Source organism: Ictidomys tridecemlineatus, chromosome 8 (assembly GCF_052094955.1).
Source record: "Ictidomys tridecemlineatus isolate mIctTri1 chromosome 8, mIctTri1.hap1, whole genome shotgun sequence".
Lineage (NCBI taxonomy): Eukaryota > Metazoa > Chordata > Mammalia > Rodentia > Sciuridae > Ictidomys > Ictidomys tridecemlineatus.
The window spans coordinates 16122170-16137050 of NC_135484.1; the positions used below are offsets into that span (position 1 = coordinate 16122170).

The following is a 14881-nucleotide window of genomic DNA, read 5'->3' on the forward strand; positions in this document are numbered from 1 at the left end:
CTTTCTACCTTTCTATCACTGAGACAAAATATTAAGAGAATTCATATAAAAGGCTCCCAATTTAGGAGGTTTCATTGCTTTGGGGGCCTGTGTGGCAAGGCAGCGCACCATGGTAGGAGTACAGAACTCTCAGTAGCTCCCCCGTGGCATCCCTCCATCTTAAAGTTTCCAACAAGTCCTAATAGTGCCACACTAGGGCCAAGTCTTTAACCAATGGGCTTTGGGGTACATTCTAGATACAAACTATAGTACTGGTGCATGCTAGGCTAGTGGTGTGCCACTGAGCTTAATCTCCAGTCCCCAGGTCAACTGGAAATAGTCTCACTTCTGAATCAAACAATATGTTTTATTATACTGCTTAAATACGATGGTAAGAATTCTTTTTGAAAACTTTTGGGTATGTGTCTTATTTTATTATGAAAATTTAATTGTGTATCAAATGAATATAACATTTTTCAGAATAACATTAATCAGAAATAAAAACATAAGATGAATAACTACTGCACATAACTTAAAAATATAGAATATTTTTCTCCATAGAAATTTCTCCTACATAGGTAGCTAGAAGTGAAACTGAAGTTGTGAGATATGTGCATTTCATTTTATTGAAAAAAAATCTAAATTGTCTTCCAAGGTACATTTATTAATGGCATTTGCTTCTGTATTATATGAGTTTGTGTTCTTCCAGCACAGACTTTGCCAGCACTTAATAGGGCCCAATTTCGGCATATTTTGCCAATCTAGTGATTCTCAATGTTTTCTCCTTGTGGTCCTAATTTGTCTTGCCCAGATTAATGAAATAAATTGTCTTTTAATAGAACAAAAAAATGACCCAAAGAAAATTAAGTGACTTGTCAAGATGATATGCATTGGTTTTACCACCTAGATCTTCTGCTGCAGTTTGTTTCTTGGTATGATGAGCCAGGCACTACACTTAGACTCCTGCACGCCCTATTTTAATTGAAATGTGCAACAGTATTTCAAGGTAGACTATCCTTACACCTATTTTATGAATAGGGAAATAAAATATCTAGGAGAGAGGTTGAGGAAACATGGGCACCCACATCACATACAAACACAGGTCTTGAAATTCAGGCTGAATCTGGAAGCCATGCTTCAAATCACTACTGATATTACTGTCTTTTTGGTAACTGTATGGTAAAGGTGTATGGATATATTGTACCTAGTTCATAAGCAAGATATAACATTATTTTTGTAGATTTTCAAACAATAACTAAAATGGCATTTCAACTGCAGAGTACACAGGGGGAACAGGAGCAGGACACCCATTGTTTCTTCTTTCTACTGTACCTTCTATACCACAGAAACCATAAGAGCTAGATGCTACATTTCCCTGACTCCTTTGCAACCTAACTCCTGGAGGTACCTTTACATTCTGTCTATCAAATGTGGCAGAACTGGAGCAGAGGCCAGGCATCTGTTGTTCCTGCTGCTACAATGGTTTCTTTGCTGTCCGATTAACAGAGGTCCTGGGCTGTGGTCACTGGCTTGAAAGGATCCAGAGCAGGGCCTGTGGCATCCATTCTGAGGGTACAGATGCTTACAGGCACAGTGTGATTCCAGAGCCAGCAATAGAGCTGTGGCTATTGTGGTGAGATACTGAATATGGTGGTTTCCTAGCCTAACATAATGGCTTCCTAGTTGTGATAGAGTGGTATGGTTATGATGCCAGCAGTCTTTTCATCAGCAAAGTGGCACCTCCCTTAGTGACTCATGCAGGTTTGGACAGCTTCCTGGGGCAAAGCAAGAAGATATTGAAGTTCATGACCTGCCAAAACCAGGGAACCTGATAAATTCTCTGCCCTTTGTGGAGTGATCCTGAAGGACTGGACCTCAGAGGAAGGGTGAACTGGAGGAAAACCAGTCTTCAGACTCACTGCAGTCCAGCCTCAAGGCTTCTGCATGGCCTGAAATATCTTAACTCCTGAAATGGAAGTAATTCTGGACTTATGGTCATAAGGCAAATTAGAGTGGTTCTGGAGGAAGGAAATATCATAAACTTCAAATTCTTTCCATGGTAACTTTTAATACAGCATATCTCACACAGAGACCATGATCATCAAGCATATATAACAATATGAATGAGAACCAGCAGAAACATACAATAGAAACAGAAAATATACAGAAACTATAGATCAGAATTCTAACAAAAGTCTAGTGCATGTCACAATGTAATATAAAACTTTCTAGTAACAACATTAAAATGGTAAAAATAATTTGTAAATATTTTTCTTTAACTCAAAATATTATAACTGATACTTTTATTTAATCCTGATGATTTCAACACATACTCACCACAAGCCACATCATCACGTCCTCTCACAGCCCAAGCCACCTTCTTCCCATCAAAGTGAGACCAAACAAAGGATCTGTGAAAAAAAATAGGCATTGCTTGCAGTGCACTTGGACTCAAGCATAGAACACTAATGACAGGGGCACTGCATGTTATAACCAGGAAGATGCGTCTTTTGACCAAGAGTGGAGTCCAAAACTATTGTAAGAAAGAATTCCTGCAAAATGGAGCAGAAAAAGGTGGAGTTCAAATAGTACTTGATAAGGAAGTTCTACAAGCTAAAATCATACAGAAGGCAAGCATATTCCTTTGAGATTAGGATTATTGATATAAAGAGATACGAAGTATTCTGACCGTAACAAAAATGGATAGCATCCTTTGAAAGGAGCAATCTTTTAATATCGTGGGAAAATAAAGAAAAAATATCTTCTGCATAAAAAAATTAGAAAAAGGAAAATAAAAGTAATTATCTGCTTATGTCAAGCTCAAATTCAATATTTCTCACGTGCCTAACAAAGCAAAATATTCTCATGAGAAATGCATGTTGTTGGCTTCTCGTCTTATGTTCACACACCCTTTTTTAGATAAATAAATATTAATCCACTCTATTTTTAATTTGCATCCAATAGTGCAAGCATCAGAGGCTTCAATGTTGTTCATCTTTGTTGCTTGTTTGTTAGTTTGTTGGGGAGGAGGGACCTTAGACAAAATGATTTGCAAAAGGACATCTGAAATACACCACAGAGAATCTCTACATCTGTACAACCACATGCTGGAATCCTAATTAGAATATGCTGTACTCCATGTTTGTATAAATATGTCAAACCACACTCTACTGTCATGTATAACTAAAAAGAACAAATAAAGAAAATAAATAAATAAGAAGAAGATTGGAAATAAGTTTGCTTCTAGTGGGAACATTTCCTGTCCACTGTTGCTAGGTCACATTGTGTCTGTCAACCAGAGCTAAACAGTTGGCTATGTTGTTTCTAGGCAGAAAAATACTCACATGGTGGTAAATATTGAGGCATCCCATGAGGTGGCTCAAGTAATAAGTATTTCCTTGCTCATTTGTACTCTTTTATTTATTTATTTTTTTCTGGTACTGGGGATTGACCTCAGGGTCACTTGATCACTGAGCTACATCCCTAGCCCTATTTTGTATTTATTTAGAGACAGTCTCTCACTGAGTTGCTTAGTGACTCTGTTTATGAGGCTGGCTTTGGACTGGAGATCCCCCTGTCTCAGCCTCCCTTATTCCTGGGAACACCACCATGACCAGCTCATTTGTACTCTTAAAAGTATAATTCTCCTGACTCTTTACATGTTTTCTTTGGTGCTATTCTGTATGTGAAATCCAGAATTGATGATTTCTTTTCAAATAAAATGTGTTAATATCATTCACACAATCTAAGTCTAATCTTAAAAATATTTACAGACATTTACAACGTATGCCTTAAACTTCTGTTAGGAGGATCCAAGATGGCAGGCTGGAGAGAGGCTGCATTCTGTATTGCTCCACGATCAGGGATTCTAGTAGTGGGAATACTGTTTCTCTGTGAGTTACTAGAGGAGCCCGACAGCTGCTCCCATACAGGAATCCTGGCCACTGTGCCCATGCAGGTCTCCAGGCCTCAGCACCCGCACAGGAACCGTGGCCACCCACCTGCACAGGAATCCTGACCTCCTATCCATGCAGGATACCAGGGAGCTGCCCACATGCAGAACCTCTGGCCACCATTCTCATGTGCACCCTCATCTGCCAACGTAGAGCTCCCCGATTGCCTCCATCTTGGGACACTGTAACCACTGCCATAGTTCCCTACACGTGGTAGCCACCACCTGATGACACAGGACAGGGGCTGGAGACAGCCACCAGCCACAGCACTGCATGCGACTCAGCTGCATCTCTGAACACTCCACCCAGTGCCACCACCCAGCCCAACGTGACCCGACACCCCATCTCTAAAAGCAACCACCTGTATCTTTGAACACCTTTGTAGCCATCTTTAGTTGGGGCAATTCCCAGCTTGGGACACTGGCTGGGGCCCTGAAGCAACAACAAGGTACCTATACTTCCCAACACCCACCTCTCCCCCCGCAGCCACTAAAGCGGCACAGTGCTTGTGGCTATGCAGCTGGTCCATACCTCACAAAGCCTGGCCCTGGACTGCCCAGTAGAAAATAGCTCTCCATAACAGGTGCATATCCCCCAGAGCACAGCCTACAAGACCTCCAGAGAAAGAGGTTCCTAACTGGGAAGTAGAAAGGGAGAGGGTGAATGAGATACAGTTGAAAGACAAAATTAGAGACTAGGAATAGTAAGATCTAGAGGTGATATAAGGAGATAAGACCAGGTGCCCACATAACCCGAGCAGGCCCCAAAGGAGAACAGCAGGATTCAGTCTCACAAGAGGGACCAGTAAATGCTATACCTCACTTCCAGGAGCTCTGCCCTCAAGACCAACCCTCCCCCCTAATAACCTTCACCATCCTGAGGGTGGATATACCACCAAGTACTTTTCAAGAATTTTCTAGAATTAGTAAATGAATTCAGCAAAGTAGCAGGATATAAGATCAACACCCATAAATCAAAGGCATTTCTGTATATCAGCGACAAATCCTCAGAAAGGAAAATGAGGGAAACTACCCCATTTACAATAGCCTCAAAAAAATAAAATAAAATATTTGAGAATCAATTTAACAAAAGAGGTGAAAGACCTCTACATTAAAAACTACAGAACCCTAAAGAAAGAAATCAAAAAAGACCTTAGAAGATGGAAAGACCTAACTTCTCCTGGATAGGCAGAATTAATATTATCAAAATCATACTACCAAAAGAACTATACAGGGGCTGGGGATGTGGCTCAAGCAATAGCGCACTCGCCTGGCATACGTGCAGCCCGGGTTAGATCCTCAGCACCACATACAAACAAAGATGCTATGTCTGCCGAAAACTAAAAAATAAATGTTAAAATTCTCTCTAAAAAAACTATACAAATTTAATGCAATTTCAATCAAAATCCCAATGGCATTCCTCATAGAAATAGAAAAAGCAATCATGAAAATCGTCTGAAAACATAAGACACCCAGAATACCTAAAGTGATGTTTAGCAGGAAAAGTGAAGCAAGTGGCATCACTATTCCAGATCTTAAAATATACTACAGAGCATAGTAAAAACAGCATGGTATTAGCACCAAAACAGACTGGTAGACCAATAGTACAGAATAGAGGACACAGAGACTAATCCACAAAATTACAATCATCTTATCTTAGAAAAAGTGCCAAAAACATACATTGGAGAAAAGATAGCCTCTTCAACAAATGGTGCTGGGAAAACTGGAAATCCATATGCTGCAAAATTAAATTAAATCCCTATATCTCACCATGCACAAAACTCAACTCAAAGTGGATCAAGGACCTAGCAATTAAACCAGAGACCCTGTGTCTAATAGAAAAAAAAAATAGGCCCTAATATCCACCATGTGGGATTAGGCCCTAACTTTCTTAATAAAACTTCTTTGGTGCAAGAATTAAAATCAAAAATCAATAAATGGGATGGACTCAAATTAAAAAGTTTCTTCTTGGCAAAAGAAACAATCTGTCAGGTCAATAGAGAGCCTACATTCTGGGAATAAGTATTTACCCCTCACACATCAGATGGAGCACTAATCTCTAGGGTATATAAAGAACTCAAAAGGCTAACCACCAAAAAACAAATAACACAATAAATGGGCCAAGAACCTGAACAGACACTTCTCAGACGATGATATACATCAATCAACAAATATATGAAAAAAATGTTCATCATCGCTAGCAATTAGAGAAATGCAAATCAAAACTATTCTAAGATTTTATCTCACTCCAGGCAGAATGGCAGCTATTATGAATACAAACAATAATAGGTGTTGGTGAGGATGTGGAGGGGAAAGTACACTCATACACTGCTGGTAGGGCTGCAAATTGGTGCAGCCAATATAGAAAGCAGTGTGGAGATTTCTTGACAAATTGGAAATGGAACCACCATTTGACCCAGCTATTTCTCTCCTCGGTCTATATCCAAAGGACTTAAAAACCACATACTACAGGAACACAGCCACATCAATGTTTATAGCATCAAAATTCACATTAGCTAAATTGTGGAACCAAGATGCCTTCAATAGATGAATGAATAAAGAAACTGTGGTATATATACAGTATGGAATATTACTCAGCATTAAAAGAGAATTAAATCATGGCATTTGAAAGTAAATGGATGGAGATGGAGAATATCATGCTAAGTGAAATAAGACAATCCCAAAAAACCAAAGGCTGAATGTTTTCTCTGATACGTGGATGCTGATCCATAATGGTGATGGGCGGGGAAGAAAGGGATAAATGGAGGAACTTTAAATAGGGCAAACAGAAGGGAGAGGAAGGAAAGGAGTATGGGTAGGAAAGTTGGTGGAATGAGATGGACATTATGACGCTAAGTACATGTATGAAGTCACAAATGGTGTGTACAGAGATAAAAAATTGTGCTCTATATGTGTACTATGTATAACACATTATATAAATATAATAAAATATTATATAAATATTTTATATAATATTATATAAATATAATAAAAATTTTGAAAAAACCTCAGCCATAAAATATCTCATAATATCTGATTAATGAAGCTGAAAGTATGACTAGTGTTAAAGCCTATGATTAACATGTGCTTTCAATGATTGAAAAGGAGTGTATGTTTTATTAAAATAACTATCATAATTACAGTAAATGATTTTTTGAAATCTATAAAATCCTGGAGGTCAAACAGTACTTAATGTAGTTCAAGAATTCACTTTGTCTAAAAGCTAAATTGTTTTTACTGAAAAAAAAATAATTATTTTTCCCTGAACATGAAGATGGTACTGCATGGAAATATGAATTTCAGAATTGACAGGTTAGTAAGATGACTCATGTAGAAGTAATACCATGCATCTCTTTTTACTTCTGTAGTCTAGGAATATGCCTCATAAGTTGAAAAATGCCTACATATTTCTAACATACTTCCAAAGATAAGGAGGAGTGTTAGCTCAATGAATTTGGTTTTTATAAAAGGGAGGTGAAGGCGAGACTAGTAGTAGCTGAATAAAAGTAAAACATTAAATTTGTCATATCTATGACTGCACCTATGAAAAAAAGAGAAACAAATTAAACCTCCCCATATCCATGAGACCATGATTGGCAACAAAGTAGACTGTAAAACTCAGGAGAGGTGACAAACCAGCACAGAGTTTTAGCTCCCTTCCCAGATGGCCCTGAGAAACAAGTAAGAAGCAAGCACAGCAACAGAGTCCTGGACAGCCACCCTGGTCACATGGGGACAAAGGAATATTATTTCTAAAGCATTGAAGAAAACAATTTTATATCCAGTCAATTCTCATTTAAATGCAAAGGAGTTGGTATTCATTTTTTATTGCAATCATGACAAATTATCCCAAACCTAGCTGCTTAAATCAACACATTTATAATCTTACAATTCATTAGGTCAGAAATCTGAGTTGGCTCAACTGATGTCTCCACTTTGGATTTCAAAAGGTCAAAATCAAGATGTTGAAGAGCTAAACTGTGATGTGGAAGCTTTGAAAAAGATGTGCTTCCAAGGGCATTCAGATTGTTGGCAGAATCCACTTCCTTGCTGGCTGTGAGCAGGGCACTCCTTCACTGTAAGAGGCCTCTCTCAGGTCCACACACCTCAGATCCAGCAACAGCACATCTAATCCTTCTCTTGCTTACAGTCAAACTTCTCCTTCTGCTTCCTCCTTCTTGCCTCCAGCCTGAGAAAGTCCTCTGATTTGAAGAGCTCATCTGATGGCCCTGGGCCCACTCAGGTAACCTGGAAAGGTTTTTCTATTGGAGGGCCAACTGCTTTATAATTTCAGCTACAAAACCCTCTCAGAGCTGGGTCTAGATTAGTGTTTGAATAACCAAGGACAGAAACTTAAGAAGAAAACTTTAGAATTTGTCTGCTAAGTGTGTTAAAAATGTATTGCAGATAGAAAGCCTACAGAATATTTGTCCCTTAAAGACTAAAGTTTACAATAGAGAAAGGAAAATCAAGACAATGGGACGAGGAAGGATATAGGGTATGAAATTGTGTTATGTCCATGTATAAATGGACCACACTGAATCCCACTTATATAGAGAATTATAATATTCTAATTAAAATAATAACAATAACAGTAGGGAGCTTAGTCGAGTAAGCAAGTCCCAAACTCAAACCAGGTCCCAAATGGAGATGGAATCAGCTCCAGAGTTGGCTAAAAGAGTGTGAGTTGTAGATTGTATTTTCAGAAATAGAAATCATGACATTTTGACTGATGAGTGTTGCACTCCTTTTTTAAATGTTTTCCTGCATCAGTTTCCACTTCTGTCAGTTAGTGCTCTCTGGGAGAATGAAGGTCAAGGAAGAGATTATGCAAGTGCCCTGCACTTAGACAAGCTGATCCCTCACCAGGGCTTTCCTAACTCAGTAGCTACTTTCCTCCTCTTTGATGCCACAGGCCTGAGGCCCAGGCCATGAGATGGGGCCCTGTGTGTGAACCTCTGGATGGCAGAATAAGAGATCTCAGGCCTGGGGCCACTCATCAAGAAGCCAGAGTCCCCTTAGATTCAGGTGATCATTTCACGCATCTCCACACTGGCCTGAAATGTGTTTTTGAAGTTATTTAAATGGTGCTTACCTAGTGGTTGAATGGAGGTTTAAATGATTGGATCATTTAATCATTTAAATGATTAAATGATTGAGATAACAATAAAAGTGACCAAAGGAAACCTGAAGAGGTTAATCATAGCCAGGCGCTGCTGCACATGCCTGTGATCCCAGGTTCTTGGACGTGAAGCAGAAGCATGGCAAGTTCCAGGCCGGCCTAGGCGATTTAGGGACATGCTGTCCAAAATTTAAAATTTTTAGAGGAGCAGAGGATTTAGCTCCATGGTGGAATGTGCCTGGATTCAATCCTCACTACCTCTAAAGAAAAAGGGGGAAAAAATGATTCTTTCTGCCTCAAAATGGCAGCAGAGCTGTGCATTTCCTGTTTGTCTGTCAGAACGTTTCTTTTTTTTTTTTTTTTGCTTCACCATTTCTTTGTATTTTTATTGAGTTTTTTTTTTTTAATTTCTGCTCAAATACCACAGTGAACTGAGAAACCACAATTACAATTCACAGACTGTGGCATGAAAAACATCACACACTCCATCAGGAATCACATCAAACCCTTTCCTCTTTATTCATTCAAAAGAGAGTCCAATGCACAAGTGTCAAATATGAGCATTGTCATTTTTTTTCTTTTCTTAGAAGGGGAAAAACATTTATTCTGGCAGCACTTTTACAATTCCAGGAAGTGGCTCACCAGTGTCAGACAGAAGAGTGAGTCAGCTGGTGTTACTCTTCCACTTTGTTTAGAAAGCACCGACTCTGGGAATGCCACAGTGGTCTCCACATGTTCAAAAGAAAGAATGAACAAGTGTGCTGCATTTCACGACCTCACAAATCAATTTTTATAAAATATTTTGTGCCCCAGGAGTTAACTTCACTGACTCCAGAAGCCCTGGTTATGATTTCCTTATCATCTTAAAATCAGGAGTGGGATCAGATTGTTTTTACATTTTTTTTAAATACTTGAATATATGACACTTCAAGTTGGAGATTTCATTTTCCTTTTAGAACAGAATCATGAGACTAATCTGGTTAATCCTTTTGTCACAGTTCTCCTGTGTGTGTGTGTGTGTGTGTGTGTGTGTGTGTGTGTGTAAAACTGAATGGTAACATTTAATTGCTTTATGGACCATTGAATTGTTGGGCAATAGGTTTTTTTTTTTTTAATTGGCATGTGACAGTACTTACACTGTCCAATCAACCGACTTGACCAGTCCTTTGAAAGAGACTCCCAAGCATATGACTTTGGGCCAACTCCCCTTAGGGCCATATAAATGGAAATCATGCCCCTTCGGGTGAGATATTCTCAAAAGTGTTTGCTATTTTCACGAACATAAAGGCCGATATTCTTAATATCTGCTCTTTTTTGACCAGTCATGTTTTGTGCTGTCATCTGAACCCTAGAGAAGCAGTGTAAGAGGAAACCTTGCTGCCACGTGTGTTTTGGCCAAAAGGTCCACATGATAAGAGGGTCATGTGACCACAAGAAGCTCCAGAAAAAGCAAAGCATGAGAACTTGCTTCAGCCTAGAACTTTTCATAAAGAGAAGTTGCTCTTTACTTGTGGTTTCAGAGTTTTTCCGGAAGGTTTAGGCTCCAAGGGCACAGAATCTACCCAGAACTCTCCTTGATGGCGGTCTAGCTGACTTCCACCACGTTGATTTTAGATGGAAGTTTACCGGGTGACGGAAATTCTTTGGTCTTTTCAGAGTCCAAAGGTGGAAAGAGGATGAAACTGGAGGCCCCAACTTTATCCTTTGATTTGGGTTCACCTTCTCTGGATCTCAGCCAGGGCAGCACAGGGAGTGAGGCTGGGAGGGCGGAAGCCAGGCTGTGGGAGTCCCTGGGCCTTCGCAATCCCAGGAACTGGGACCCAGGTGAGAGCAGCAGAGGGGAAGTAGGGCGGGGGTCACGGGGGCTTAGGGGCCTTGGGCTTTAAAGGCCAGGCACCAGGAGGCCGGTCTCCAGGGCTCCTGAGCTCAGACCCATGGCAGGTGTGGTCAACCCCGTGCTCATTCCTGGCTCTGCTCCTGCCTTCAGTCCCCAGGCTTCCCCTGCGGGTTCCGCCCCATTGGTCTGTGTCCTAGTGGGTGGTTCTGCACCTTGCTCCAGCGGTGGGAGCCTAGGGACCCAGGTAGCCCAGGGAGAGGAAAGAGAGGGAAAAGTTAGGGCAGGGGCTGGGATTATAGCTCAGGGGTAGAGAGATTGCCTCACACTGGGTGGAGCCTCAGCAGCACATTAAACTCAATAAAGATATTGTGTCCATCTTTTAAAAATAAAATTAAATTAAACTAAGGGCAGGAGGATGCGAGGAAGCAAGAAGGCTTGGTAAGGTCCCCAGTGCCACTTTGGTTTTCAGAAGTGGGGGAAGAGCCTCTCTCTCTCTCTCTCCAGAGACCCAAGAGCATGACAGAAAATGCTTTAAGTTTTCCCGATGCGGTGGCATTTAATTCTGCACTCCAGGGGCGGTGTTGTGCCTTTCCAGGGAGGAATTGCCATGAACTCCACGTGGCCCCTTTGCCCAGCACAGATGTCTCTATCAAAGGCCCTTCTGAGTCATAGCAGCAGGTCCAGTTGCTTCCAAGTTCATGTGATATCTACCTTTTAGAATTTTCTATTCAAGGAAAAGAAAGGCGGGGTGTCTCATGAAAAATCAAAGGGAGATCAGTAGAGTAGAGGAAAAAGACACACCAGGGGGAGGGACAAGAGGAGAGAAAGGAAATACAGGGGAATTATATTGGCCAAATTCTGTTGCTATATTGTGCTTGAACGACTATGTAACAACAAATATCAACATTACCACAACTATAATGCATCAAGAATAAGAGGGAATTAAATTAAAATTTAAAATATCAAAACGAAATTTCTTACATTTGAAATATCCCTTTTTCAATTACTAGGAAATTGTTGACTAAATTTTGGCAAATCCTTCTACTAGAAAACTACTCAATTGTTACAAAGAAAGTATTCTGAAATGCATCTGTATTTTTGAAAAATAAAAAGTTAAATGCAAAAAAAAGAATTTTTTAAAGAATATTTTTTGGGTTTTTAAAAATTAGTACATTGTAATCATCCACAATAGGATGCAGTGATAGGGCTGCACTCATCAGACCTTGGGTTAAAGGAAGACCTTAGAAGATGAGCAGGCAGAATTAATATTGTCAAAATGACCATTTTGTCAAAAATGTTTTACAGATTAGATGTGATCACCAGTAAAATGAGAATGACAACCTTCACAAAACTACCAGGGGGGGAAAGTCATTAAATTCATCTGGAAGAATAAAAGAACCAGAGTAGCCAAAGCAATCATCAGTAAGAACAGCGATGCAGGAGGCATGTGACCTTATCTCAAATTATACTACAGAGGTATAGGGGGGAGGGAATTTGAAGATCAATAGAATAGAATAGAAACCACAAAGACAAACCCACTTAGATTCAGTTACCTAATCTTTGACAAAGGTGCAAGAAAGATATGTTGGAGAACAGACAGACTTTTTATTGGTGCTGGGAAAACTGGATATCCATATGTAAGAAATGAAACTAGCCTGTCTGTCAACCTGCACAAAAGACATATCAAAATGGTTGAAAGTCTAAGGATTTAGATCAGAACCCTTGAAACTGCTAGAAGAAAGCATAGGGTCAACACTCAGAGCATATAGATACAGGAACCAACATCCTTCACAAGATGCCCAAACCAAGATTAAATAAGTGGGATGACATCCAAATAAAAAGCTTCTACACAGCAAGGGAAATAACTAAGAACATGAAGAGAGAGCATACATTAAGGGGGAAAAATCTGTCAGCTTTCCTCTGACAAGGGATTAATATCCAGAATACATAAAGAACTCAAAAAATTTCTCATCAAAAGGGCGAAAAAAAAAAAAAACCACCCAAATAACACAATCAGCAAGTGGACAAAAGAACTAACCAAACATTTTTCAAGAGAAGAAACACAGATGGCCAAGAAACATATGAAAACATGTTTACATCCTTAGCAATTACCGAAGTGCAAATCAAAACTATACTGAGATTTCATCTCAACCCAATTAGAATGACAATCATGAAAACTACAAAAATTGTTGAAGAGGATGAGGGGGAAAGGAACAATCAAGCATTGTTCATGGGGATGCAAATTGCTATAACCACTTTTGAAAGCAGTATGGAGATTCCTCAGAAGACTTGGAATCAAACCACCATATGATCCAGCTATTACACTCCTTGGTATTTATACAAAAGAACTAAAATCAGGATACTATAATGATGTGTGCATACTAATGTTTATAGCAGCACAATTCACAATAGTTCAGTTATGGAACCACCTAGGGGCTCATCGACATTGAATGGATAAATAAAATGTGCTAAACTTACACAGTGAGGTTTAATTCAATCACAAAGAGGAATAGAATTATATCATTTGCTGGTAAATAAATGGATGGACTGGAGAACACCATGCTAAGTGAAATAAGACAGACTCTGAAAGCCAAAGGTTGAATGTTTTCCCTCTCATAGTTAGAGAGGGAAAAAAGAAAAAGAATTTAAAGATAAAGGGGGGGGGGAATCTCATGAAAATAGAGGGAAAGGGCAAACAATGGAGTAAAGGAAAGGGCTGGAGAGGGAGGAATGAAGGGAGGGGATAGGGAAGTACTGGGTTACAAAATCTACCAGATTGTGCTATGTGCATGGATGATATGGCACACATCCCATTCTTATATGTAAGTATAATGAAGCACTGCAAATATTTTACATGAGGATGTGCAGGGCGGGAGGGGGCAAAGGGTACCCTATTGATAGGAATGAGTAGTGGCAGATCAGGAGCCACTCATCAAGAAGCCAGTGGTACAGAACCCCTGGATTCAATCCCTAGTGCCTCAAAACAGAAAGAAAGATCTTTTCTGCAAGCCTCAAGGGCGGAGTAGAGAAAGCATTTCCTGTCTGAATGTCGCAACTCCTAAAAGAGAAGTTGCTTTTGCTTTTGCTTTCAGAGAGTTTTTCCTGAAGGTTTTGGGATCAAGGGGCTCAGAGTCTACTGAAAACTATCTCTGATGGTAAGCTACCTAACAACTGCCTTCAACAATGTTGATTTCAGACCGGACTCTAGGGAGGTAACAAAATTCTTTGGTCTTTTAGAATAAAAGGGATGAATCCGGGGGCTGGAATTCAAGGAGCTAAACACCCAGGCCCAAGAAGTCCCTAGAGGAGGCAGGAAAAAGGATAAGGCCTCAGGCCCCAACGTTACCCTTTGCTTTAGGTCCACCTTCTCCGGGTAGTAGCCAGGGCCGCGCGAGAGTGAGATGAGGAGATCAGAAGCCCTTGGCTGGGAGGCAACAGGAGTCCCTGGGCGCGCGCGCTCCGCACCGTCACAGAAACCGAAATGAGGGCCAATTCCTACCCCCGCAGCGATCCGGATGACGCTGATGACACCCAGGGCCAAGCAGCTTCGGAAACACCCAGGGGCGGAGCTGCGATCAGAAGCAGGGGACAGGGAGGGGAGTGATACAGGGGGCGGGTCCTCAGGCTTCAAAGGCTCTTACCCTGGAGGAGGTCTCCCTATGATCTCCAGCACAGTGACCATGGCCAATGCAAGCCTTCTTACTCTCATTCTTAGCATCCATTCTAACCTTACTTTCTTTGAGCGGTGCCGGCTGTAGAATTGGAAGATGGAACTTATGGGGACACCTTCGTCCCCTCCACACTCCCCAGACTTCCCCTGCGGGTTAGGTGCCTCCAGTTCTTGTCCCCGCAGCAGGTTCTCCACCCCAGGTCTGCCCTGGGAGCCACGGGACCCAAGTAGCCCAGGGAACAGAAAAGAAAGGAAAAAGTTAGGGCAGGAGGATGGGAGGGGGCGAGATGGCAGGAGAGATTCCGATGGCTTGTTGGAAAT

The 14881-nt window shown here is 40.6% G+C and overlaps 1 long non-coding RNA gene across 2 annotated transcripts in view; it reads right to left on the reverse strand.

The window, feature by feature from the left end:
• LOC144366000 (uncharacterized) overlaps window positions 1–14414 on the reverse strand; it is a 133139-nt gene extending 118725 nt beyond the window's left edge. For both annotated transcript variants that reach the window (XR_013424782.1, XR_013424781.1), the window contains exons 1-2: window positions 14237–14414; window positions 2317–2390 (exon numbers count right to left, since the gene is read on the reverse strand). This is a non-coding gene — a long non-coding RNA (uncharacterized LOC144366000). The remainder of the gene's footprint in view (window positions 1–2316; window positions 2391–14236) is intronic.
• Between the last annotated feature and the right edge of the window lie 467 nt (window positions 14415–14881).